The sequence below is a fragment of the Osmia lignaria genome, chromosome 9, assembly GCF_051020975.1.
Source record: "Osmia lignaria lignaria isolate PbOS001 chromosome 9, iyOsmLign1, whole genome shotgun sequence".
NCBI lineage: Eukaryota > Metazoa > Arthropoda > Insecta > Hymenoptera > Megachilidae > Osmia > Osmia lignaria.
In genome coordinates, this window is record NC_135040.1 from 481,339 (window position 1) to 507,643 (window position 26,305).

Consider the following 26,305-nt stretch of genomic DNA (forward strand, 5'->3'; position numbering starts at 1 on the left):
GTAGCTGCCTCACGGGACTCATCTATTGAATCAATGACGTACATTCGACGTGATTTTGCTAAATCATCAGTCATTTTTGTGTTATATTCATCCACTAATTTTATCGATGGGCATATTCTTATTACTGCACCAACCTCGAACTCTCCGGTTAGGGCAAGTCTTCTTCGTTCGCATACTATTTGTAGTTGAGAAGTTGTTACTTCTCCAAACCGAAGGTTATTCGGTAAGTCGATAAACTCAACGTCATCTCTTTGACGCATATTAATGATAAGTTCGCAGAATGAAAATTGGTGCCATAAATTAATTTCTGCAGTACATCAATGTGGCTGTTCAAAACAGCAGTGTCCTTTTACTGGGGGCAACTGCATGATATCGCCGAAGAGAAGTACATTTACGCTGCCAAATAGTTTATCATTGCTTTTGAATTCTTGCAATCTTAAATGAATTATTCGCAAATTCTCATAAGATACCATTGATATCTCGTCAATAATCAACCACCTTGTATGACGCCACTTTCGTCTCTCCTGTTCGAGCCTTTGTCCTGTCAGTCGCCGATACGTCATTGCAGTACCTTTTTCAATAGGCAAGGAGAACATGGAATGCAGAGTTTTCCCGAATATTTGACGGGCGGCGACGCCAGTCAAAGAAGCTACTTCAATGAAAGATGATTTTATCATCGTATCAACTGTAGGATTATAGCAGCGTTTAACATGTTCAACAAGTAATTTTAAAATAAACGACTTACCGCTACCAGCTCCTCCGATAATAAAAAGCAACATTTGTTCCTGTTGGCGAAATTCCCCATGTCTACGCGGAACGACGAAGTTGGCAACGAAAATACTTCGATGGTGCGCCGTTACCGATAGCGGCAGCACCTCTCGGGCCCACTTTGTCCACGCGGTCCCCTCTCCAAGCGGAATCGGTACGATCGACGCCATGATCGATTCTTGTTCTTCTTGTACGATCGCTCGACATAGTAACACGTGTTTCGCTGTCAACGCTATCCAGTACAAGTTACTTAGTTTTCGGCCCACGCGACGCAAATTGTTTCAGCCCGCGCTTTACTTTATACCTTGTATTTAGTCCACGCGTGTGCTTCTTTGTAATTAAGATTAGATTTATTAAAGTTAAGTGTAAATAGTTGTACAGACGCAGACCACGCGCGACTGTTGTAAATACTTTTCTTGAGTGTGATTAAAGACTATTGTGATCGTTACGCAGGCGTGTTTTATTCACACCTCGCTGACCACGCAAAACGCGAACAGTTCCGTATTTTCATCATCATTTTTTTTAATATCTTTCTCAATTACTGCGGAAACTGATTTCAATAAGTCTTTCTGTTGAATATTAAGACATCGAATACTATTAAGGAACACGTCTTCTGGCATTGCAATTGTTTCTTGCTGCTGATCTTCATATAAATCAACTTGATCATAATGTATTGTTTCGTCAGCATGAATTCTGACTGGATCTCTTAACTGTTCATTGGTTTCTTCTTCGTGTACAACATTTAAAGCAGCAGCCTGGGTGAGCGCCGCTTCAATAATTTGCTCTGCGTGAGTAAATTGTTCGACGGTTGCGTTACCCATCATAGGTTTTAACTCGTGTTGCCGTCGAAGAAAACATTGTTCCGAAGATTCGTTTTCGGACATAAAGTTATAGAAATATCCTTCTCTGTCACTGTTCAGAGTATAATATCGGTGGCGAAGTACAGCTGGCTTATTTCTTATTCGCATTCGGGTATTGTCCTTTAATTTTATAAATTTCGACCTTGATATTTCTTCATCGTCATTTCTAAGTTCTGCGTCTCCATCCTCTTCTGTCCACATTCTACTGGAAACTGTTTCATATCGGACAGCAAATTCAGCTAAGCTCAAATCCTCTAGATTGTCTGGTCTGTTTACGTAACGATCGAATATGTTATTGAAAAATGATGTTTCATATTCTTCGAATCGCAAAATTCTATATCTCTGCTCAGGCCGACAGTTATTTATAAATACAGCTTCTCGCGAGCTCATTTTCAGAGGCAGATGACATAACCGATAAGCACATTCGGAGGCACTAACCACACGCTGAGACAGAATTGCCATAGATACCGAAAATAGTTGATCCCGGACGGTACCGCTCTGGCGTTTCGCTCGTAAAATGGCTTCTTTAATAATATTTCCTGTGTCCTGCGGCTCGCATTTACTTGCGTATTTAGCAATATAATATGCGACAGCTGTAACATTTCCGCGTGGTTGAATATCCATGTTTGCTTCCCAAAGCTTTAAAACAGTTGGGTTGTAATTATTCACCATAATTTCATTTCCTGTCCATTGTTCGCAAGTGTGTCATCTGGACCTAAGCACATCGTTCTTTCACTTATCGGTCTGGGGAATCCAAAACGACAACAACGATTATTACGATCTTTGTAACATGTAGCAGAATGTTTATGAATTTGGACCTTTTGAACTATGTCTCTCATATCTTGATTTTCTGCTTTCAATCAACAAGATACAACTTTCTCAATAACGTTGCGGCCTTCGTTGGTAAGGAAATCAGGCACGTTTGCACACCAAAGAAGCATGTGCAAATGCGAACTTCTCCTATTCTGAAATTCTATTCTATGCCAAAAATCGATAAGAACGCCACCTAAGCAATCGGAGTTTCTTAAATACTGCATTAACGCGTTTACACGTAACGTAAATTGTCTTGCAATAACTACAGGGTATCTCTGAACCAACTTTAGTCGATCTGCAAAAGTTAGGTTTTCAAATTCGGTAATGGGGCGACCATCGGGTAGTAGTAATGCTTTCAACATATCTGGCCAGTTTAGATCATTGCAAGAGAACGTAGCAAACCATGTGGGCGGTCCAAGACTTCGGACCATGGCGATTAATTCCGAACAGCAGCGTTTCCAGTATGATGCCGATCCTCTTATGTTTCTCATCGTGAGGTGCATATTATTTACTAATCCCTGTGGGGTATGTTCCCCTTGGCGCATTCTACATGATACTGAAACGCTAACTTTTGCGCGGTAGTATTCAACAACAGATAATAATCTGTTCGTTGGAATCGTTTGTCATCGCTCAGAATACGCGCTAGGAAGTAATCCAGTGGTGTAATTGAGATGTCTCGATGTTCTCCGAATCCATTTTTACCATCCGGAAACAGAAAGAACCAACACAGTTCTTCCATCCTTCTCTCCCTCTCTAGGTTCAACGGAGGCACTGGTTTTCTATGTATATTCGCCAGGTTTATCGGGTCATTTTCTGCGTTATTATCTGCGTTATTATTATTATTACTGACAGAGACGATACTGTCGATGTTGAGAACATCTTCATCAATCGAACGTAATTTGCTCGTGGCGAAAATAATTTGTGTTGCGCCGGATTCTTTACGAGCAGTCGCAACAGATAGTTGTTGTATCCTTTCTATTTCAGGAGATCTATTCCTTTCGGGTGCTATTGTTAGAGGTGTTAGTGAATAGATATTTAGCACATTGCTATTGCCTCCTTTAGCATATAAATTACGACGCAAGATGATGAGTAAATCATCAATATTAGTACATTTCATACAGCAGGAGACGCCCCGTGACGATGCTTTATATCTTTTTGGTCCTCTTGCATGGAAATCAAACAACCAATAGTAGGTTGTCTCCGACTGGTTACCGCATGATACAGCTACTGATGTAAAATTGGCAGTAACAATTTCGTACGTATACTGTTGGAAAAACGTTATCAAAGCGTTCTTTAAATTTGGAAATCCTTCATCGCCGTTATCAATATCAATATGACCATTTACAGCCATTTCATAGCCAATGTTAATATTGACTCTGTTGTTATTAAATGATATGTGTGGCAATAATTCGGTCACGGCTAAATAGTCTACATTCACTTCTTTGGGGTCAGGATTACTTCGCGCTTCAATGCAATCACGGTAATATTTATTTCCTACTAAAACTACATAATCGACACCACGTACTAGGATCAAGCAAATGAAACGCAACACAAGCAACTGCAGCTATGCCAGTACATTGCTTACCGCGAGATTCGATACCGAAGCGATCGCTAGCTTGATGGCACGAGCCTCGTAAAATAGCTATAATTCATTCTGTCCAACATTCACAAATCTACTGTTTGATTCAGTATCTATTTCTGCAACTTCCATTTCGTTTCTTACAATACAAGGCTCTTCAACGACATCAGCTATTTCCAAAATGTTATTGGTAATATTAGAAAAACATAGTCGCACATCTTTGTATAAAGCATTATTTTGTAATAGCCATTGTAAAGCTACTCGAAGTTTCCCAACGTCTATTTCAAATTGTCGTTGTCGCTCCAAATTTTCGAGGCTTTCCACTACAATCATTATACCGGTTTAGTTTAATCTAAGTGGAAGTTGCTTGGCTACTTCGAACACATCGTGGGCAAATAGGACTACCTGACCTTTGCACCAATCCTGACTGAAGCGATTTTGAATTTTCAAGATTTTAAGAAACGGTACTATTCTACACAACATTTGTTTCTCGATTTCCGATAAATCTGCTATCTCCTCAGGTACAGACATTAGTTCCATTTTATTCCAGAATGCCTGAGATGGAACTTTGTGTTTTTTAAAATGATGTAGGCAACGAGAACATGTTATCTTCTCCGATTGTATTAGATTTGCAGGAATTAGACCAGACAAAGGCTGCGTGTGCAAAGCGTAACGTTGCTGCGGATATAAAGTCTTGTAACACACTGCACATGGTACATCAGCAAAAATATTAATAGTTGATTTAAAGTTGTCTACCTGAAGGAGAAGTTCTTTTCTTCGGTTTTTCGCTAGTTCACGCAGATTCCTTAAACGCGTATTTCGTGATTCGGTACGTTCACTTAGTAGTACTTCTCGCGTACGATTTCTCATAACCATTAGACGTCACTAGATTCGTTCGTTAAACGCCTGCGGATTAATCCGATACGACGTGACCGTTCCTTAGTAGATTCGTTTGCTAAACGTCTGCGGATTAATCCGATACGATGTGACCGTTGCTCGGCAGATTCGTTCTTTAAACGATGAGAAATTATGCTTAGCCGACGTTTTTTTTCATCTACCGTTTCGCGCGATAATTTAGAAAGAGCATATTTCCGCTTTGCAGACAATCTCGCACGGCGTACATCAATACTTTCTTGACGCCGTGCCTCTGCGGTTCTTTTACCTTTCTTAGAAAGACATAATTGTTTGGCATCATCTGATTCATTTGCACGACTCTGTCTCATACGGGATGCACTTTTTGTGCGTCTACCCATACTTTCATATATTAGATCTACCTGGTTGCAGTGCAGGTTAAGGATTCAAAAAAAGGATTTGGCGCGCTTTTTTTATTTTGTCAATCAGTCGCTTCAAGCAGACTTGTTTTATGAATAAGTCGCTTCAAGCTGACTTGTTTTATCAATAGTCGCTTATAGCAGACTTGTTTTAACAATCAATCGCTTAAAGCAGACTTCTTTTATGAATAAGTCGCTTCAAGCTGACTTGTTTTATCAATCAGTCGCTTATAGCAGACTTGTTTTAACAATCAGTCGCTTAAAGCAGACTTCTTTTATAAATAAATTGCTTCAAGCAGACTTTGTCCGTTTGTTTTCAAATAAAATGAGTTACTGAAAGCAAAATTGGACCCTCTTCTTTATTTATAAACTATTACAAAAAAAAGTTTTAAAAAATAATTATTGTTACAATTTACCTTCCAACAGAATATATTCAAAAAAAAAATTCTATGGATAGCAGCGTTGCAAGGTATTAATTGAAACTGACTGCTGTTCGCCGTTCGTAAATTGGCCGTCGGAAAAAATTTTGCTTATGATTGGTCGTGCCCCACCTTTGCTCACACGGCTTGCAGCCGTAATATATTATTGGTCGAAACACCTACATCTACTGACTTGGCTCGTGTAAAAATAAAGACAACGGTGGTGTGTGCAACGGATCCCTCCTTTCCCCTACGCTGGCCGATAAAATTGCGTGACATTGCCCTACTGCTAATTTCCTGGAACCCAGCAGAGCTTCGGATCCGTCATAAAAAAGGAAAGAGATTATGTATTACGCGAGAAAACAAGATAGATGTATCACAAAGGGATGCCGCGAGTAAAACAAATCACCATCCACTAAAGAACATACATTTACACAATTTTTGTCTTATCTTCTGTTGTATTCCGCTCGTGATATTTATTACAATTACAAAATGGAATACAGACGAAGTTTTTGATACAATATTCACTGTGCTGGTAGTAGATTCTAATTCTTAAAACGGTTCGGAAAAATCTGACCCGGAGGGAAAAGTGCTGGGTAATTTATAGAATCGGAAAAATAGGAGAAATAGGAAAAATAGGAGAGTGGGAGTTATTGCGAGTCCAGTGATCGGTAAGGGATGAGGTCATGAGTGCAAAGTTTGAAGGTGACTGTTTCGGCTGAGTCATGAGGAGTAGAAGGAAAGACTTGGGATGTTTGTCGTTAAAGGTTGACTTATAATACAGTGAGAAGGCCGGTCTATCTAAATACAATAATGAATAATTCGGTATACAACACTTCAAAAAATAGTACCAATGGATTGTTCGGGTTATTCCGATTAAAATGAGTACCAACACTACATAAATCGGTTTAATTTTACTTTCATTGGCTAGTAATGATTGTCCTCATCAATTTCAACTCATTAATAACAAAACTAGTCCGATTTACTTCCTGTTTGGTCTTATTTTCAACAAAAAAATATCACAAATCTATTAAAACTTTTAAAGCAAAAAAATTATAAATAAACAAGTTTCATCGTTGCATTAGTATTGTTCTACAGACATAGAGTCAATTGTTTTCGCTGCGTCCTCTTTTTCATTCGCTGTCCTTTTTTACGTTCGAAGCAGTCGGCAAACTTCAAATAATGTAGGAACTAGACGATATTTGTGGATCTATACGACGCAACAGCGAAAATTGTTTGTGTATGCGATCCTGAAATGTGCCCCACCAACTGTCTTCCTTTAGAAGACACAGATTTTGTTCATTTTCAATCCGAACGAACTGCTGTTCAGACGTAAGTACCAAATAACAAGCAATATTTCATTTTATATAATATATGTGATATGTATAATATATCATAATTTCATCCTTAATGGCTGGTGGTTTGGTTAGATGTAGTTCGGGAAACCACTCACTCCCCATTTTTTTTACTTTTTTAAAACACAATATTCTTACGTTTGTTTATACAGTGATTACTAATATCATAGCGAAAAATTGGCGACTATTGGGCCATCGTAGGGCGGCCGGCAGAGCTTACGCGAAAAAATAGCAAATTCTGTAAACAACATTATTATTTCCACATTCTTGTGGCGGCGGCGCGACAAGATAAACGTAGATCCGTTTATTCAATTACTTCAGGACACAGTATTGCCTCGAAATAAGCAAGTGGTCTCTGCTTCGAAATAAGCAACTCGCTATCCCCTCTTCTTTGTTTGAAGTCGCCCGCAAAGTGAGAGGTACGGGAAATGAGTGAGAGGTCCATGAAAGCGCGAAGCCGATGTTTAGGGTAATAAATTTCACGCTCGACTGAGCAGTGACATCGGTTAGTAGAAGAAGGATGGAATATATATAATGCTTTCTCAGTCTGGTATATTTGCTTCGAAATGAAGCATAGTGCGAGAATGAGAGGGCATGCTATATTCTATCCTTGTTCAAAACATAACATCGCTGCTCGGCCGATCACTTTATGATATGCCGCTACCTCGGATCTCTCACTCGTTTCTCGCGTTCTCTATCGTCCCGTTTCGAGAACAAAGTCAAGCCGAATAGCAACCTGCTTCGAAATATGCAACTGTTCGGTCCCGAGCCACTTGCTTATTTCGAAGCATTACTGTATGTAGACGCGAGGTCCCTCCATTTATTAGTTCTAATAGTACCATAGTACTTTTTTATACAGAATGTTTCAAGCAGTTGGCACAAGAAAAAAAAAATGCAATTCCATTTAAATAAAAAGTGGATTTGCATTTTTTGAGTGAATCGTTGCATTCACGGAGAACATGAAATCACAGAAAAATAGACATTATCATACTATTGAACTGTTACATAAACAGCTTTTTCCTATCTCTTACCAAATTCAAGATATAACCCGTCAAAAATTGCATGACGTATCCTGTATATTTTTATTAATTAAAAAACATTTATTTAAAGAAGTTAATAACTTTTTCTAAAAAATTTCTCAGATTGCACGTTCCTTCGGTTCTTCAGAGTAGGCATATATTTTTCAGCAGCGAAGGGTGCTACGGTGCGCTATATAAAATCCACGCGTTCAGTCAGTCAGAATTTATCGGAGCGGGACAATTCTATCATTCGGATTGAAAGAAGGATAGCATGATCACCCTACACTCACTCTAACCACGCGCCAATGTTTCGCTTTCGTTCTTCAGGCGGATCGTCGCGATGCGTCTGGCGAGATGAGCGTTTGAATGTGTTTGTAAAAATACTTGAGGCGCTGTTGCCTTCCTAGATCGTGTTGCGCGCACGCTAGCTGAGAATTAAACCTTTCAAGTTCGTACCAGACCACGTAAGTGGCTCCACTAGGCCCAACGAAAAAACTGCTGTAATACCGACGTCCCGAATCGGAGAAGTCACGTGCCGTGTCTACCCTCTTAATTGAGCCATATTGCCATGGACGAAATTATATTACTTTGTCGATTCGTCGATGCTGCTGCCACGTGCTTTAGCGGCTTGAGCATCGAGCCGATAATGTAGAAATGATGAGAGCAGCCGAACTCTGCCAAACCCGCAGAGCTCACACGGACACGTGGGACAACGCGCTTGTGTTAGATGAAACAACTGCGGTAGGGGTGTCACTGGGATGTCGTGGGACGTCGTGGAGAGGGTAAAGATTTGTCCCACGTCCCACGGTTCTGGCATCACTGGGGAGGCCCCCCGACGGCACAGTTAGCTGAGGAGGACGGTAATTGATAATTCTGCCGACCGCCCCCAACAGGAGCCTCGGCTTTCCCCCCAAGGTAGATGTAGTGGGGGGAGGCTCCGACCTCCCCTTGGGAGATTGGACGGGGCGGGGGGCTTGTCCCTCTCCCCCATCGCAGATCGGCGGCTCCTAAGTGGATGCTGGGCCGCAGGTGGCCGGGGCTGGCGGGGCCGCCATTGCACGCGGCTCGAGGAGTGGCTGGCGTCGGGTGTGGCCCCCGATGGCGGTGGAGTTGGCACTCAGGGCGAGGGTCAAAGGTTAGTCTCTACCCCGAGATGGGGCGCTATGCACCAAGAGTGGGAGGATCCCGGCGTGTTCGACAGTGGTCCTGGGGCCCTCCCTAACGCCCAGTGCAGGTCACCGTGGGGGTTTTAGACGGTAAAAATCCGGCACTCCCGCCCCCCAAGGGAGGCTGGGGGCGTCTTTGGAAGATTTCCTCCACGAAAAAAAAAACAAAGGATAGGTTTAGGTTAGGCGTAAGACGCCTGATGGGTGTAGTCGCTAACCCACTCAGGGTAGCTTTTTCGTCCCTAATTCAACATTCCTTACGCCGGCAACGGGTCAGGTGTTGGGTTTTCCTTACCCGAAAACGATAATTGGCACGCCCGTATCTGGATAGTTTATCCATACCCGGCGCCACTTGAATCAATTTATGACGTCATTTGTGATAATTATCTCTAGTTACGACTAGTTTACAGGCTAACTATTAGGTACATGTATCTCTGAAACGGTTAGAGATCCAGTTCTGTAATTGGTCTCATTCGATTTCTCGTCCCTTAATTTCTATAAATCCGAAGTTTGGTTGTCCTGGGGTGGAGGGGCCTTTCGGAAGTTTCTCCGAGAAAAGAATTACGATTCCTGGAAGCTAAAACTAAAGGGACTATTGATATATGATGATTTGTGGTCCTACACGAGCGGTGAACAAGTAAACACCCAGGAAAACGCAGCTGCCTAGACATAGAAAGTTCAAAAGGCTTTGGCGTTGGTCGATTTTCTTAAGTGTTGACGACAGTCAGCTAAATCATATCGAAAAGGCTGAAACTTCGAAGGAAGCATGGCAAAAGCTGGAAAGCATCCATGAATCAAAAGGTCCTGTACGAAGAGCGACACTTTGTAAGCAGTTACAAAGAATGAAGAAAGCACCAAACGATGATGCAATACCTCAGTGATTTTCAACACAGAGCCGAACAACTAGAAGAGGTTGGTATGAAAGTACTAGAGGATCTACTGTCGGTAATGCTACTCAACTCCATGCCGACAGAGTACGAAAGTTTCACGACTGAGATCGAGTCACGTGACGAGCTGCCGAGCTTCGAAACTTTGAAATCAAAACTGAAAATAAAGAAAAGCAGCAGAAGTTCAAAGGAAATTGTCTCATTTGTAAAAGGTATAGACATGCTGCAAAGAATTGCCGTTCCAGAACTGATGATTCACAAAAGAAAAGTGAAGCAATGACGGCAGTGGCGTTCAATAACTATCATGTTGACGAAAATACATGGATCCTAGATAGTGGTGCGATGAAGCATGTAAGTGCACAGAAAAAGAAATTCACAGAAATTCAAAGTCATCGCAGTAAAATATACACAGCTACTGAAGAGAGCGTTAATGTGACTGACAATGGAAGTGTCGAAATGTCAGTGAAAGTGTTTAATAATAAGTCGAACAATATGAAACTTGAGAAAGTGGCTTTGGCACCCGCATTTAAAAACAATTTATTGTCAGTGTCGCAAATAGCAAAGTATGGGTATACAGTAGTGTTTGAAAAGTTTGGTGGTAAACTGCTGCGTAAAAATGGAACTGTTGCAATGACTGCTAAAGAAAGAAACGGTTTATATATCGTGGAAGAAAGTGCAAAGCAATGTGCAATGCTTCAAGTGCAAAAACAAAGTGTTTTAATGAAGTGGCATGAAAGACTAGGCCATTTGAATTTTGCAGACGTTAGAAAACTAAAGTTAAAACACATGGTGGACGGTATGAAAGACAATTTTGACAGTGCTACCACAGGATGTAGCATCTGTGATAAGTATAAAATACATGTGTTACCATTCAAGGCATCTAGTTATAGAAGTAAAGAGAAACTTGAATTAGTCCATAGTGATGTTTGTGGTCCGTTCAGTGTTCCATCAGTAGGGAGAGCACGTTATTTTGTGACATTTGTGGACGATAAAACCAGATATGTTTACCCAAAGACAATTAAACAGAAATCAGAGGTTTTTAACGCATTTAAAGAATACAAAGCATATGTTGAAAAGTTAACTGGGTGTAAGATCAAGACATTAAGATCAGATAATGGAAGAGAGTACCTCTCCAATGAATTTAACCAATTCCTGAAGCAAGAGGGGATAACGAGGCAGTTAACAGTGGACCATACACCGCAGCAAAATGGGGTGGCAGAGAGAGCCAATCGTACCTTGACTGAAATGACTAGGTGCATGATGCTGCAAGGACAGTTACCAGCTTCTCTGTGGGCAGAAGTAATTAATAGTGCAGTATACATAAGAAATCGGTGTCCCACAAAAGTAAATGAAAGTAATACCCCAGAAGAGGAATGGACTGATCGCAAGCCTTATGTAGGTTTATTGAGGAAAATAGGAAGTAAGGTAGTAACATTAACGGAAGGTTACAGAAGGAACAAATTTGAACCAAAAGGAAGAGAATTCGTCTTGGTAGGCTACTCATCAGAAGCCAAAGCGTATCGGCTCCGGGAACGTGGAACTCGCACAGTAAGAAATGTTCGCTTCTTTGAAGAACAGAAGAGAGTAGTCCCAGATGATAAAGACGACAATAAACTGGAACAACTGTTCGACCTATATTTAAACAATCAAGATGAAACAGAAGAAACCTTGATCGAAGAAGAAGAGAACAACGATACTCCACAGGAAGAGTTTTCCGAAGAGGAAGAACCAGAAAATATAGGAACTACAACTGAAGTTAGAGCGAGGGGTCGACCTCGGTTGGAAAGAACAGGACGTCCAGGAAGGCCAGAGAAGGTGTATCGTACCGAACCCTCTGAACAACAACAAGATCCTGTAATCATGGAGCAAGCTATGGGACGTCCAGACAGGCAATTCTGACTGGAAGTGATGCAAGAAGAACATGATTCCTTACTATAAAACAATACACGGGAGCTGGTGAGTAGACCTAAACATACTACAGTTATAAAAAATAAATGGGTGTTTAAGGTGAAGAGAAATCAAGATGGTACAGTCGATAGATATAAGGCCAGATTGGTGGCTAGAGGAGATCTACAGAGGGAAGGAATGATGACGACTATGATGAGGTATTTGCGCCAGTAACCAGGATGGAAAATGTATGAACGTTATTAGCAAGCAGTGTAATAAAAGGAATGTATATACATCATATGGACGTGGTGACAGCATATGTCCAAGGTAATTTAACGGATGAAATTTATACGGAGCAGCCAAAGTTCTTCGATAATCGTGGTGCGAAAAATATCGTATGCAAGTTAAACAAACCATTATATGGTTTAAAACAAGCAGCCCGTGAGTGGTACCGTGAGTTGGATAACTACTTACTCAGTTTGAACTTTTGTAAGATTGCTATGAATCCGTGCGTATATGTAAAGAGTGATACAATAAATATAATTTATGTTGATGATTTGCTGATCGCGTCTGCGGATATGAATCAGATTAGTAGCGTTAAAGAATCTTTGAAGCGCAAATTCAAAATTAAGGATTTAGGTGCAGTTAAAGACATCTTTGGAATGCACATAGAAAGAAACGGTGACATTGGTAGTATTACGTTATCTCAAAAGCATTATATACAAAACGTCTTAGATAAGTTTGGTATGATTAATTGTAATCCTTTAAGTACGCCATTAGAACTAAACTTAGATATTGCAAAAATTAAGTCGGAGACAAGTAATCAAAAGTCCAAACCGTTCAACAAACCGTACAGAGAATTAATTGGCTGTTTAATGTATTTAGCGAACGCAAGCAGGCCAGACATAGCCTTTGGGGCTAATGTATTAAGTTGTTTTAACAGTGATCCACAGGAAATGCATTGGAAAATGGCGAAACGAGTGTTACGCTACTTGAAGGGAACCATAGATTACAGTATAAATTACGATAATAAACAAGAAAATTTATCAGTATTTGTAGATTCAGATTGGGCTGGAGATACCAGTGATAGAAAATCGTGTACTAGATTCGTTTTGAAATTAGCAGGTGGCCCAGTTAGCTGGAGTAGCAAAAAGCAAAGATCTGTATCTCTCTCCCCTATGGAGGCAGAGTATTGTAAGCGTCTACTAAGTTGAGACTCGAGGTGTGAAACGCTCCGCCTATTCCTCACCTCGAACCCTCGTCTGGTAGTAGTAGTTTCTACTAGTAGTTGTAACCTAGAAAGCGAATAGAATGTGGGTCAACTGTATAAGTGTGCGTGTCTAAGTCTGGCCCATCTAGCTCCGACCAATCAGACCCAATTCCTTCGGAGTCTCAACTTAGCAGACGCGTACAGTACGTGGCCCTATCGGAAGTCACGAAAGAAGTGGTATACATGCGAAATTTATTAATGCATATGAAAGTTCCCGAACTAGCATATAAACCCACAATAATTTACTGTGACAATCAAAGTTGTATCGAATTAAGTAAGAATAGTGTGTGTCACCCTCGTAGTAAACATGTACATATACGATATCATTACGTTAGAGAAGTACAAGAGCGAGGAGAAATACAAGTTAAATATTTGTGTTCGAACGAGATAACTGCCGATATATTTACAAAGAGTTTGCCCAAAGAAAAACATATTATGTGTGTTAAACTATTAAATTTAAGTTCAAATTAAGTTCTTTGAACTATTAAATTAAGTTAAGTTAAAAGTTAAGATTTCATAAGTTAAAAGGAAGAAATACTGTATGTCGGATCGCTTTAAGAGTGTAAGACATGCGCTTGAGGGGGATGTGCGATCGAATCGTCCCTCTATGTACAATCGCAGGTCTTCGGTACGACCGTCTTTTGTCTGTCTGTCGTCAGTTATATTCGGGTGTAGAGTTATACAGGGTGTCCCAGAACTCATTTTCACCCTGTGAAGGGGTGGTAGCTGGGGTGATTCTGAACAACATTTTCCTTTGCGAAAATGTTGTTTGAAGCTTCATTTTTGAATTATTAAGAAAAAACACTGGCGAATCAGAGCACGTATAGCGCGCCGGCTCAGGGACAGCAGCGTCGGCTACGAAAGCGGGGCTTGACGTAGGTTGCGAACGAACGGTTCGGCACCCCGTTGGTATAGCACAATAAAAAAATTGAACTGATTGAACATTTTTAGTCGTTGTTTAGAATGAATACGGAACCTAATCTCTTGTCGTCTGTCATTATGTAAAAAAGGAAATTCTACGGATTTTAAACAACAAATAAAAATGTTTGAAATGAAATAATTAATACAAATTTGAAAACAATTTAAATGAAACTTACCTATTCGTTCCTAAATTAATCTGCTATGCTGAAAGCAGATAATTCTCACTGGGTCACTGTGTTGATTCTGAACATTCGAGGAGGGAACACATTACAAAGAACAGCTGATCTCTAGACGAAATTATTGAACTCACTCAACCACACGGTCACTATCACTTTTCATAGAATTTTCTTTCTAGTAAATAAACATTTTTATTCGCGTTGCTATTGCACTGGACACAAATGAAATACATCTAATATTCCGCACTATTTCGTGACGTTTTCACAACGTTATTGGTCTTCCTTTCCAACTTCAAATGGGACTGCCAGTTTGATTGCTGCGAGGTCTGTTTTGCTTTTTGTCCTTTTCTACATTCGATGACTTCAACGGGTCGACACGAGTCTCTCTCGGTCACTCTTGATTATCGAGAATAACAGATTTATTACTACGAACCATGACCTATTTCTAAATGTAGAAAACGACAAAAAGCGAAACGGACCTCGCAGAGGCTCAAGCTAGCAGTCCCATTTGAAGTTGGAAAGGAAGACCAATAACGCCGTGAAAACGTTACGAAGTAGTGCGGAATATTAGATGTATTTCATTTGTGTCCAGTGCAATAGCAACGTTAATAAAAACGTTTATTTACTAGAAAGAAAATTCTATGAAAAGTAATAGTGACCGTGTGGTTGAGTGAGTTCAATAATCTCGTCTAGAGATCAGCTGTTCTTTGTAATGTGTTCCCTCCTCGAATGTTCAGAATCAACACAGTGATCCAGTGAGAATTATCTGCTTTCAGCATAGCAGATTAATTTAGGAACGAATACGTAAGTTTCATTTAAATTGTTTTCAAATTTGTATTAATTATTCCATTTCAAACATTTTTATTTGTTGTTTAGAATCCTTAGAATTTTCTTTTTTACATAATGACAGACGACAAGAGATTAGGTTCCGGATTCATTCTAAACAACGACTAAAAATGTTCAACCAGTTCAATTTTTTTATTATGCTATACCAACGGGGTGCCGAACGGTTCGTTCGCAACCTACGTCAAGCCCCGCTTTCGTGGCCGACGCTGCTGTCCCTAGCCCGCGCGCTATACGTGCTCTGATTTGCCAGTATTTTTCCTTAATAATTCAAAAATGAAGCTTCAAACAACATTTTTGCAAAGGAAAATGTTGTTCAGAATCACCCCACCTACCACCCCTTCACGGGACCAACGCGTGTTCTGAAACACCCTGTAGATCAGTGGGTGTAGAGATGCCACGGCGTCATGTTGCGGTACCTTCATTATACTTTATATAAAATAAACGTATTAACTCTTTCCTTATTCTAAAGCTGGTATTTAGTTAATAAATTCGTACTACTTCGCCTTAGAATCCCAACATTGAATATCTTCAGCATATTTACTATTTTCACATAACATATTTTAGGGTCATTAAAATCGATGAAGTATACCCTTTTCTGAATAATTATTGATTTAAATTACGAACTTCAACATACCTATACCTTTATATTGCCAGCATTATTCATTAATAACTTTTTAATCAACAATGAGGGATGGTTTGAATCCTTGGGGAAGTGACTTAGAAGATCGCTCTTAACAACATATATGTATCATGGTCAAGATCAACAAAGGTGCTTCCCGTTTTCTAAATAATCTAAAGACTTTTTTCTCAAGGTCTGTTTTTAATAAGATTTTAAAAAGTATTAGAATACAATATTGAAGAGATCAACGGTTTATAAAATATTTTTTTAATTTAAGGGTGCGATGTTTCATACAAAACTCATATAAACTCATTTATACAAATAAATTGCTGTTTTCTTATACTTTATACCCTAATATTTTGGTATGCAGAATATTTAAAAAGATCAACTTATGTAAACGAAAAGTATGTATAGTAGATTTTAGACATTGTAAAGATTTCATAATTTGTTTCTTTATGTGTTTCATAACACAATTAAGGTGATCACCGTTTATGTTAGAGCAATGCAGTCTAATTCATTCTTTTATGTCTTCTCTGGAAAGAAAGGGACGTGAATGTAAAAGCGGAATATTGGAACATCTTTAATAAAACTGATAAAAAATTTGAAATATCTCACGAATCGGTTATTTTTTTTGTAACATTGTACTCTAAGTACTTTTTCACGCAGACTATTGTGAAGAATCTATTTACAGGAAAAATATATGATTCCATTTGAAAAAAGCGCATTTCCTAGACGCATCGTTGCATTTATTAAAAAAAGAATAATGTTGTAGAAAAGTAGACTCTCCCATACCATTTAACTTTTTCCCCTGTAACTTTCTGGTACCACTTACCATTCTCAAGATATAACTCGTCCTAATTGCGAAAATTACCCTGTATACCGATACGCCTATCCTATGTTTTAAATACAATTATAATAAATTTCATTTTGTAACACAATGTAAACAAAATGATAAATATTTTCTTTATTAGACCCTTAAGGTGTTTTTCAATACTTGAACGATCAATTGCAATGACTCACAAGTGATCCTAAAATGATTATTCATTTTTTACACTTGCATACCATGTAATAAAACAACCATTAACTAATTTTGACGATGTTGGTATACAATCCGTATTCACAACGGGTATTATAAAAATATTTAGTTTTAAAAAATGTAAACGTTGTTAATAACGTTTTTGTGTAACCAATAGTTTCGTTGGTTGTTTCAATAACCTTTTCAATTCAAAACTTAATATCACTAATCTTATTGAAATATATGTGAACCATTCTATGGTTAAAAAAAAGTTGTTATAAATTGTTTTTTATTTAATTGTTACTTTTATCCATGTTCCTAAAATTAATGTAAAACAAAAAATAAAAAAATATTCTAACTATGGGAGCTTTTCGAACAATGATCATCTATACCACTTACTTTTACAAGAATTTACTTGGAATATATAATATGAATTAATAATACGCATATCAAATAAACTGAGCCATTCTCTTTCACAACGCATACGACATAATAACAAAAGAACGCTTCTCCCAGGCATACCATCATTCACTCATTATCCCTAGCATTCACTCTCATCACACCCGACTCTAGTACTAGCCGTGCCGAAGTAAAAATGGCAACACCGAGGGAGTCCGGTCTGAATATATCAACACCTACTCTACTCTATCTGTCTCCCGGACTCCCAGACTCCCAGCCAATCAACGTCGTCAGACTCCCTACTACTCTCTGGACTTCACATAACCTCTTTGGTTTCGTTCCAATAATTTCGCTTGTTTCAAGATTTTTATTAACTTATATACACGTTTATCAATTCTTAAATGGTTCAATTTGATCCAAATATGGTTTCATTTTGCTTCATACCTAAATTTTCTTGAAACCACTGTAAATATTTCAAATATCATGCTTCACAACACCAAACTACTTCGAGAGTACACAAAATATACAGGGTGTTCGACAACAGGTGGGCAAAATTTTAAGGGGTGATTCTAGGGATCAAAATAAGACGAAAATCAAGAATAACGAAATAGCGTTTGCGACTTTGTTTTCCAGTAATTAACGTTTAAAAATTAGAGTAAAAAGTGCCTGAAACCTGCAATCTGCCTAGCACCGACGACTGGACGTCAGGTCAGCAAGGGAAGGTACAGTCATTTGTAGAAGAGCGTTCTACAAAAGAACTTATCATGGTTTTCCTATTTCTACGCAGTTAACCGGGGAAATTCCCGTAATGCGAAGCACTGGCTAACTGCGTAGCGCTGGAGTTTTTGTGCGTTGATATATTCTATTACTATTATTATGGTTGAGCGACGAAAGCTTCAAGGAGGGTTACAAATATTATTGAAAACTATTATTATAAAATTATTATAAACTCAAACTCTCCCTTGTACATCCTCACATAGAGGTGACTCTCATAACCCGAAGGCTTGATGAAGGTGCACAAGGTCAAGGAGGAATGGAAAGGATTGGCGGAAAAGAAAAACATCCTCCACACGCCCTTCACATTAAGAAATTCTCGTAACCCCAAAGGGCTTGATAAGGGACGCAAGGCGGATAAATTTTAATTTTCTACCGGGGCGTAACAAATGCTTCTCCACTACTCACCAATGGTATATCATCCACGTCTACTCCACAATACAAAAAATCATTTCCCTCTACCACATAAAATAAACATGGATCCTGTGTACATTGATTCATACCTACTCTCAAAAATACATCAGCCAGATACGCATTCCAACATCGGCTAGCTTGTTTCAATCCATAAATGCTTTTTTTAAGTTTGAAAACTTTCCCAGTTTTGTCCTCAAAACCATTAGGCATTTTCATATACATCTCTTCATCCAAAGACCCATGTAAAAAGCCAGTTTTTGCATCATAAATTTTTAATTTTTTTCCTTTTTCCGCACATATGCTAATCAATATTCTTATTGTCTTCATCCTCACTGTTGGAGAAAAAGTTTCTTCATAGTCATAACCTGGCCATTGTTCGCAGCCCATTGCAACCAATCTCGCTTTGAACCTTTTTTCGAGTGTAACTGGATCTTCTTTTACCGTGAATATCCATTTATTCTTTATCGCACGCTTGTCTTTAGGTCGATCAACTATACCCCATCATCATTCATGGCTTTTCTCCACTCTTCCCACTCGTGTGATTTTCTTGCTTCTGCAACGGAATCTGCATCATAAAACTTTGTTTTTTAAGTTTTTCTGATCTTCGTACATTCCTCTCTTCATCCTTCTTTCTTTCTTCTTCTCGTTCAACATGCCTCCGAACCTTCATGACTTCTCTTGTTACATTTTTTGGTCTTCCTTTTTTCTTCATTTCAGTTGATTCTCCTGGTATGACTTCATTCTCTTCGTTGTCTTCGATGTTCCTTTTTTCATTGTCGATTTCATGTGTCATTTCTACCTTCTAACAATTCTATTCTCGTATCTTCATACTCATTCTGATACATCTCTTCTTCAGATTCAAGACCTTCTACATCATCACTAGAATCTAATCCAAATACAATTATATCATTATCATCATCAGAATTGCCAATTTTTTCATCACTATACAATCGTTCGGACTCATTCTTATTCTCTTCGAATCTTACATCACAATCACACCTGATTTTATCCACTTTTGGAATATATATTCGGTAAGTATTATTTACACCATACCCTACAAAAATTCCTTTTACAGTTTTTGATTCAAACTTTTGTTTTCTTCCACCTTTATTCAACAGATATGCTAGGCATCCAAATCTTCTCATATGTTGTATATTTGGCTTTTTGTTATACCATATCTCGTACGGAGTTTTACTATGCACTTTAGATTTTACTCGATTTCTTATAATATATAGCAGTACAGATTGCCTCTCCCCAGAATGTTAAAGGTAAGTGTGAATCAGACAATATTGTTCTTGTAGTTTCTATTATTGTTTTATTTGCTCTTTCTGCTGTTCCATTATACTATGGGGTCATGGGGGGACTCAATTCATGTTTAATTCCCTTTTGCTGGAACCAATACTTCAAATATTTCCCCAAGAATTCTCCACCATTGTCTGACCTTATTCTTTTTAATTTTAGTACAGTTTGATTTTCATTTAATATAATTAATTTCTTAATTTCCTCAGCAGCTTCACCTTTATCATGGAGTAATCGTACAAATATCACTCTGGAATAATCATCCACCACAGTCATTATATAATTCTTTCTTCCATGTGATGAAGGTTTGATAGGTCCTATCAAGTCCACGTGCCATAGTTGCATAATATTATCACTCTGTCTTCCTTCTAATCTTCTATGTGCCTTTCTGCATATTTTTCTTTCTACACATGGTTCACATTCCATTTTTATTTTTTTTGTCATTCCTGTTACTAAATTCTCTTTCTTCATTTCTTCTACTACCTGTTTATTAGCATGACCTAATCTCTTGTGCCACAACTCATCTACTGAAATTGCTACTGATTCCTTTTTGTCTATGAATGTTGCGACGACAGCCGCGGATCGGCGTCGCGCATCGCGGGCCCCCACCGCGGCGGCCTCCCCACTCCCAAACAATTAGAGTATAAGTAGGACCGATCGATGCGCGGATCGATGAGTTGCCTCGGGGCTTCGGCCCCGAGGGGACTTCCTCGGAGGTCCGGACCGGAGCACCAGAGCTCTCGACGCCATGGGTGACCTGACGAAGAGATCTCTGGCCAACGGGCCGTAGCATTGCACTACGCTACGACCTGGCAGCTCCCATAGGTCCAGCGGCCGTAGGCGCCTAGCCTCGTCAGTCCCGTGGTTGACCCGGGGTGACCAAGCTAGTGCGCGTTCATAATCTCTGCTGGTGCTTCCGCGGGGATTCCGAACGCTAGCTTACTCGGCACCGCAATTTGCCTTTGGCAGCCGATTCCGTCCAGCTTTGTGGCGTTACCCAGGCTGGCCAGGATTGGTCGTCGACTCGTTCGCTGTTCGGTTCTACCTCGGCGTACGAGAAGACGAGCCGCGTGAGGCAAACGGGCAGCAACTCCACCGCAGCGCGATTGAATAAACACCGTCGGCCCAACCGGGCCAATCCTATCCCGACTCTACCTTCTTTTGCGTTTGCGTACGTTTGCGTTTGTTTGCGTTCGCGCTCCGCTCAGCGCTTTCACTCCGCGCTCCGACATCGCGCCGTTAGCTTGTAAGACCGCGTAGCGATGGCTACGACCTGCGCTAGAATTAAGGCCGCGTACTTTCTGTGACGGACCGGGTTCCGACCGTAGTTCGTAAGTCCTGTACATTAGGCTTAAGATTGGCTCCACGCGTCTAACCTCCAGACGATATTTTGCTTGTAGCTCCCGAGGCAGGAGAGCACCGCCCGAACACCTGGCGGGAGGGAGCCGCCGCTAGGATAGCCGCCTTTGCTACCATCTCACTTTTTTTGAATAAATGATACTTTATTTTTCTACTAACACCGACTCGTTATTTACCGACCTGTTCCCATGCGAACCCTGGCACGGGGAAACCGCCGCGGTGCGCAACGCCGTGCGCACCAAACCGACCGACCCCGTTACAATGTTCTCACATAATATCCATTATCTACTCGAACTGCTGTCATTTCTATTTTCTCTGACACTTTGTACATCACAGCACCAAAGGGTCTAGCCATATAAGCATAGTGAATCGGCCCCGGCAACAATTTCGGTTGATATTTATATAACATAATGCTTTTTGCCTAAACAACAATTGTGTGCAATTTCAACCCCCTACCCCCTCTGATAAGGGAGATATGAGGGTAAAACCTCAAAACTTTACTATTTTTTTTCTCGGAAACTATTTAAGATATTGAAACAGGTTAAAGTGTAAATAGTAGGTATTCATTAGCTGTATTTCATTTTTTTTCAACATTTTTATCCGATGATTAAGGGTTGAAAATTAATAAATAAATTTTTGAAAGTGATTTTTATAAACAATCCTTTGAGTGACACCCACCGAAAAAATTAACAATAATCTTTTACTATTTAACTATTATCTGTAGAAGTTTCAAGAGAGCTACTTTTCTGAGAGCTGTTTCTGGTATGAGAAACGTGGTGGGTCGGCGCAATGTATTCCCGTATAGGTCGGTTAGGTTGAGCGTCTCTAACGTTCAGTCCGGCTTTGCCTTATGAAGGGGCGTTGCATTGGTTTTATTCTTTTTCAACTATGATGTACCAATCCGACACTCTTGAAACTTTTACAGATAATAGTTAAATAGTAAAGGATTATTCTTAATTTTTTCGGTGGGTGTCACTCAAGGGATTGTTTATAAAAATCACTTTCAAAAATTTATTTATTAATTTTCAACCCTTAATCATCGGATAAAAATGTTGAAAAAAAAAATGTGAAATACAGCTAATGAATACCTACTATTTACACTTTAACGTGTTTCAATATCTTAAATAGTTTTCGAGAAAAAAAATAGTAAAGTTTTGAGGTTTTACCCTCATATCTCCCTTATCAGAGGGGGTAGGGGGTTGAAATTGCACACAATTGTTGTTTAGGCAAAAAGCATTATGTTATATAAATATCAACCGAAATTGTTGCTGGGGCCGATTCACTATGCTTATACGGCTAGACCCTTTGTTAAATTTGACATTATAACCATGGTCTGTTATCTTAGCTACAGAAAGTAAATTAGCGTTTAAATCAGGTACGCATAACACTTTCTCAAGTCTCACCTTCTTTTCACTTGAAGATTGTCTCAAAATTACTTCACCAGTATCCTCAGATGTCAATTTTCTTCCTTTTTTATCTGCCAGTGTAATATCCCTCTTTTCATGAAATAGTTTGTTACATATTTGTTTGTCGTGTGTCATATATGACTTGTGGAACCAGAATCCAACAACCAAATACAACAATTATTATTTGCACCACCCTCAAGTTCCTTTTTAATTGTCTCAGAAATTGTTTCTTTTTGTGAAATGTCTTCCACTCTTAATACAGCTTCATCTGTGGTTTGCAATGAAACTTCATCTCGTTCACAAGTCTGTCTGCTTGTTCTTCCTCGAAATCTTCTTTCGAAATTTCCTCTGTGTCCTCTTCCTCTAAAGGTTACATTTTTCTTTGGTACTTTACAGTTTGCAGCCACATGATTGAATCCTTGGCAGTTAAAACAGTGTTTGCTTTTGTAACATTGTTTGGCCACATGCCCTTTCAATCCACAGCTAAAACAATGAATATCATTTTTGGATCCATCCCTCACTTTCCTCACCATTTCTTGGTCTCTGTGGGATCTTTCTTCTTTCATAGTTTCCCTTCTAATTTCTTCCTGTTTAAGAGCAAACCGTATGCCATTGATAGTAACATTCTTTTGTATTTCTAACACCCTCACATTTGAATCATATTCTTGTCTGTCAAAATCTTCTATGCCCTTCCCCAATTGTACAGGGTGTAAAAAAACTAAATGTCACGAACCACGTGGGGTGATTCTACACTTCTGGATCAGTGGAGATCTGTCAAAGAAAGCGACCGCAAAATTGACCTTGACCCCTAATTTCAAGGTCAAATTTTTTTATTGGCTTATCGTACAATGCTCATCGTGGGGATAAAAAGTCTGATAGGAACCATGTGCCGAAAATCAACCCTTCCTCTAGAAAATAGCCGTCAAAATTTTCCTATACATTAATGCATTAAACGTTGAGTCCCGCGGTACCCCTCTCCAGCGTCCTTGGCGCGTCAGTCTCGCGTATCGCTCGAATTTGATGTTATAAGACAATTCTTGAATTTCAATCACAATGCCAGCATATAGGAAAGGTTAATTCTAAGAGAGCATATTTAAAAACTCAAAATAGCTACTGCGTTTAAAAGAAAATGAAAATAAATTTACAGTAAAAGCTGGATATATGCAATAAACCTTGGGACCCAGACGTTGCATATATCCAACCAATCTTTCGTTGCATATATCCAGCTTATACTGTAATTCGCTGAAGTTTTGCACTTCGAATATAAACGCAAGATAAATGTTTAGTTTTATTATTTCACAGTTCATTAACACATCGCAGTTAATGCATCAGTTAATTATTACGAAAAGAACTGCATCAAATATTTATTATCTTATTATATTTATTATTATATTACTTATTATTTTTTATATTATTATCTTATATTATATATTATTATTTTATATAATTATTTTATATTATATTTTTATTATTATTGTATTACTTATGTTATTTATATATTATATTACTTATATCAGTTTTTATCATACTTGTATCATATTATATTATATTACGAATGTTTCAATTAAATTCATTTTTATTTTTATTTAAACGCAGTAGTTATTTTGTGTTTTTAAATATGCTGTCTTGGAATTTACCTTTCCTATATGCTGGCATTGTGATTGAAATTCAAAAATTGTCTTATAACATCAAATTCGAGCGATACGCGAGACTGACGCGCCAATTCCTACATATCACCTCGGCCACCGCAGCACGATTTCCCCCACAACGCCTCCCCGCTTCCTCGAAAGAGCTAATAAGTAGAGTAATGCGCACTCCTAAACAGTGTCGCTGTCAGACGCGCTCTTTGAGCCGGTTTCGTGCCCATGCCTGCTCTATAGTCTACCAAAAATGCGGATTACCCTTCTCCCTCCCAATAAGAAATTATTAAAATAAGTAAAAATAAACAAATACCCGTATTTGTAGCTTCAGTACATGAATTTTTATATTATTATTCTTTACTTTATTTATATTTACTGTATTAGATACGAATTATACCACGTACAATACAAAATCAGTAATTATCCGGGTACTCGTAATTTCTACACTCCAATGTTTACTCAAGACCCGAAACTAAATTACATTCGATTATACGCGATAATTTATAACATTTTCAAACATAAAAATTTTAGGCTAGCTTGAAAAATCATACCCCGAATGTAATTTCGGATCTTGAGTCATGTTCGAGTCCTGAAAGGAGTTCGAGTCCCGAGTTGATATTCGAATCCCGAAATTAATCGGGGTCTCTCCCGACCCCACCCAATCCAAGGCTCAGGTATCCACACACCCCCAGTAACCATATTTTTAATAAGAAAAAAAAATTTCAATTTCCATAAGTCCTATGAAACGCACGGATATCAAAATGTTAACATACTGATTGCCACGTTGAAACTATTAAAAATTTCATTAAATAATATTTTCATTTATATCTTACCTACAATATTATTTTCATAATATTTCATTATATATAATTTTAAGAATCTACTAGGCATATTTTTGATTAGGTTAGACAAAAAATTCCTGCCAATATAGATGATGAATTCGTACAGAAATTTAAGCGCCATACATAGTGCATTGTGGCCATACATAGCATGGCAGTTAACATGTTAGTAGAAATAAAAACAGAATAATATTTTAGTTACGTGAAATGATTAGTAAAAATTATGTTAAAATTAAACAATAAAGTTATTGGGTCTGGTCCACCTCATCGTCAAACAAAAATACTAGTTACACCAATGGTTATTTTTATTTGCAAATAATTTATTTATGTCACACAACTCCCAATATGTAATAGCGATATGAATATGTATATGAATTAAATAGATGATTTATATAGAATTCATACCCAATATCGTAAATACCATTGAGTGCAGTTAAACATGTGCTTTAACGTGTACAGCTTTAATTAAACACTTTAGATGTGTACACGCGCGACCAAATCAGGCTTCCGCAGGAAATATGCTGATGTCCCAGATTCTTACCCTATCGCTCATTGTTAGTGATGTAAGACAGAACAGGTTTCTTCAATGAAGTAGTCACTCGCATAAAATGAGATTCTATAGTGCGCCGAGGTTTAATCTTTTTTAAATTATTTAATACTTTAGAATTAATTAATTCACACTGAATAAATTGATTAGCAAAATGTAATGAAAAAATATAGTAAGATTATATAATATGTAATATATATTACATATTGTCTAACATGGAAATTGATATAATTTACAATTCAAAATATGGATTATAATATATGGTTGTTATAATATAAAATAAAAAAGCGATGGTAAGGTAAAGAACCTGTTATTGTCCAGTGCAGTCCAATGCAAACTTTGGGGTCCGCATCTCCATCATGTGTAAGTAAGTACTTACGTTCTACGTTACTGTAATCGTCATCATTAGGTTACATACGTAAAAAACTCTATCCCATCTAACATCACTTCTATCACTTGCGTGTAAACATTTACGCAGGAAAATCTGAATTAATATTTATTATTCATACTTCTCAGTTAAATACTAAATTTTATAATATTTAATCATTATATTATATTATACTTTTTTTAAATTACATTTACAATTAGTATTAATATCGTCAAAATTAAGATTTTGAGAATTCCTGTTTTCCCTATATCGCCGTTTTCTTTATGGAAACCTGGTTTGAACGTAAGTGTATTTAATTGATAATTTTTATGACATTAAAATAAATGTAAATTAATTTTTGTAAAAACTAACTAAATTTTATTTTTAACA

At 38.3% G+C, this 26,305-nt stretch overlaps 1 protein-coding gene across 8 annotated transcripts in view; it reads right to left on the reverse strand.

Moving 5' to 3' along the window:
- LOC117611006 (soluble guanylate cyclase 89Da) overlaps nt 1–26,305 on the reverse strand; it is a 137,373-nt gene that overhangs the window by 63,654 nt on the left and 47,414 nt on the right. The window lies entirely within an intron of this gene.